Consider the following 3,584-nt stretch of genomic DNA (forward strand, 5'->3'; position numbering starts at 1 on the left):
GCATTTGAAATGCCTTTGAGGTAGGCAGATAGTTATGTCCAGTAGGGAATTGGAATGTTCTTCTGTGGCCTGTCTTGTCAAGTCAGACTTGTGATATATTTGGTCCAGGTATGATATATGAGTAGAATCAAAGAATGTTTCGTAGGAGGATGTTTTTAAAAATATCTCCCAAATAAACTGATGCTGTTTAACAATGCATTTTAGGCAATCATAAAATTACATAAATCATTCTTGAACTAGAGTATATGTTTTAACCTGTGCCGCTTCTTGAAGTTAATGGACTCTAAAAGCTTTTTATTAAAAAGCAAATCCAGTGGAGTAGCATTATGTGTAAATATAATTTAATCTAAATTAACCATTTAATAAAAAAAGAAAAAGAGTTTGTGAGAGAAGTAATGTTCTAAATAGTGCAGATGATTCTACCCTCCATTTTAATTAGTGAACATGTGCCCCATAATTAGCACGAAGTAAAAAACACATCTGTCATTTCTTCAAATATTATCGGCTTCCAAGTATTTCTCTAGTATGAGCATCTTGCTGGACTGCATGTGATTGTTGTCTCTAAAAGTATATATTTTTAATACAACATGACACTCTGTTATAAGCCATCTACTTTTTTTTTTTAGGCGAGGCAACCCTTGTTTAACCTCACAGATTGCAAGGACCTTGGCAGTTTACAATCCCTAATTTTTTTTTTATTTTTTACGCCTATAGCACCTGGTCTTCCTAGGTGGTCTCCCATCCAAGTACTAACCAGGCCCAACCCTGCTTAGCTTCCGAGATCAGACATTGAGGTTGTTCAGGGAGGCTTGGCCGTAGACCATGGACGGTGACTCCACTGGGGCGCGAACCCAGGACCTTCTGCGTGTAAAGCAGACATGCTAACCACTACACTATAGAACCACATCCAATATTAAACTGTTATTTAAACCTACCCAGAAAGAATGCAAGAGTCCATAAAATAAGGAACCTTGAAGTTGAGTAAAATGACTTGTCCTTAGAGTGGATGGAGATCCCTACACTTGATCCTCTTTTGAAAGCCATGCTGTAATTAAGGCCTCTGAATCTGTGTTTTTAAAAATTCATTAACATTGATTTTGAAGCCTATAATTGAGTTATTTTATTAAAGGACTTGAACATAAAAATTGTCCTAAAATACAGTTTGAGTGGAATGTTGAAATTCTTAAGCTACATTACAATCATAATTTACTTCTAGATAGGTTATGCTTGAAATCAGCAACACCAAAGGTCAGAATAAATTTATGAGAGAAATAATCACACCCAAGCAGGACTGAGATACTTATCTGAAGCACAGCAATAAGCATAAAAATTGTTTATTTACAATCTAATTAATAAGAGTGGGTTCTTGATTAGAGATACCAGGGGAGTTCCCCTTAGACTTATCTCAGAGGCTGCCAATAAGAATTATTAGGTTGTGATAATAAATGAGTTTGACCAGGTGTTTTCTTCTTTGATTCAGGCAGTTTTCCCTGGTCTAATGACATATAAGGAAGTAATCTTCTCAGTTCAGATTCCTTTTGACTTATGCTTAGGCAGATGCCATCATAAATTCTGACATTCAGATCTCCTAAAAATCCTTAAGCACCTAATGTTTTCAGACCTTTGTTAATACTGGTATATATTCATAGGAAGATGAGTCCTAATGGGAAGAGAAGTCAGGAACTGGAAAAATAAATTTTTGTTCTATAGGCCAGATGGCTCAGAACTTAGTGTTTACTAAAATCAACTCTTCTTCCTCTTTTCTTGAAAACTGAATGAGCAAAGGACCAATCTTAAAATAGAATGTTGTTTTCTGAAAATGATTAAAATCAGAGGAAAGTTTAAACAGTGATAATGTAGCACTGTGGTTAAAAGCTTCAACTTTAGATCCAATGGGCCAAGTTTACCAGTATGACTTTAGAAGAAGTATTTAATTTCTCCAAACTTCAAATTTTTTATCTGAAAAGTGGAAATAACAATACCAATACTACATCCTACGTATTAGTTTAAGTACTAAATGAGATAATACATAAAAGCATTTACCACTATGCCTGGCACATTAGAAAATATTCATAAAATGATCCAATTAATATTACCATTCACTTCTTTATCTTGCTGCTTTTTTATAGAAGGTATTTGTTTTATTTTTAACTTATCCGTTTGGTTATGCGGGTTTTGGATTGTGTGATTTCATAGATTTACTTATTCCACCAGAATCAAATAAGCATAACTTATTTGACTGTAACACCTCAGAGAACAGTTTCTTTATAGGCAAAGGTGTGCAATGAAAACTCTTTGATGCCTGAATAGCTAATGTAGTAGAGAAATGAGACCTTCTTTCAAAATGCTATATTCATGTAAATCAGCTCCTCCTCAAAGCAAAATCACTCTTTTTGCCTGCAGTTTTACAGTCACGTTTTTAATTTCTTGGTCACTAAGACAATGACGTAACTATTACAGAATGCCCTTTTCTTTAACAAATGATGTGTCCTGGTTGTCCCCAAAGGCTACATCACAGTGGTCAATCTGATTTTTCTTATCCTTATTCTTACATTCAGCATTCAACCCCATGAATATGAGATGAGCCAGACTGAGTTCCAGGGCCCTAGAGATGTAAGTCATTGTCTCACTCAGCAGTGTGCAGAGATTACAAATAAAAACAAACAGAAAACCCCGAAATTACAAATATAAAGCCATAACTTATAACTAGTATAATTACTTTTTTTAAAAAATCGCAGCCTCTAAAATGCAGCCTCTAGACAAACATAAATGAGTACTACCAGATTTTAGTTCTTACCCCAGGTGTTAGGTACTGTTTAGAAGGGCTCGGGTGGGGAGGTAGTAGTCATCTTTTTACCTCACTTTTCAAAAGAGATAAAAAATCCTATTCATTTCTGGAAAATAAAGTTTATCACATCTTCTACCTGCTCCTCTTTTCCCTTCTGTTAGAGTTTCTTTTAATTTTCCTCTCTTAATTTATACTTCTAAAGACTTATAAAAACAAGTAGCATTTGGTGGAGTTTGATCACCTAACCATAAAAAGGAATTTTTTAAATTTATTTATTTAAATTAGCTTCAAATAAACAGTACATTGGTTAGACATCTATATAGTTCATAAAACGATCCCTCCAATTGCTCCCTCCCTTGGCCCTCCACCTAGCCATCATATTAATGCTAACTGCATTCCCTCTGCTGTGCTCCGCATCCCCGTGACCAATTACCAACTACTAATTTGTACTTCTTTAACCCTTTACCCCATTCTCCCAATCCCCCAACCCCACTCCCCTCTGTCTGTCACCAAATTGTCCACTATATTTATGAATATGTTTTTGATTAGTTCTTCTTGTTCCTTAGATTCTGCATATAAGTGAAATCATATGGTATTTATCTTTCTCTGACTTATTTCACTCAGCATAATAACCTCTAGGTCTATCCATGTCATTGCAAATGGATTTAATCATTTTTTAATGGCTCAGTAATATTCCATTGTATGTATGAACCATAATTTCTTTATCCAATCGTCTGTTGATGGGCACTTAGGTTGCTTCCATATCTTGGCTATTGTAAATTGTGCTGCCATGAAT

The 3,584-nt window shown here is 34.9% G+C and overlaps 1 protein-coding gene and 1 pseudogene across 1 annotated transcript in view; one reads left to right on the forward strand and one right to left on the reverse strand.

The window, feature by feature from the left end:
- The window catches only part of PRMT3 (protein arginine methyltransferase 3), a 106,300-nt gene that overhangs the window by 75,725 nt on the left and 26,991 nt on the right, over nucleotides 1-3,584 (forward strand). The window lies entirely within an intron of this gene.
- LOC111730584 lies at nucleotides 706-821 on the reverse strand (annotated as a pseudogene).

This window comes from Pteropus vampyrus, unplaced genomic scaffold (genome assembly GCF_000151845.1).
Source record: "Pteropus vampyrus isolate Shadow unplaced genomic scaffold, Pvam_2.0 Scaffold321, whole genome shotgun sequence".
NCBI classification, from domain to species: Eukaryota; Metazoa; Chordata; class Mammalia; order Chiroptera; family Pteropodidae; genus Pteropus; species Pteropus vampyrus.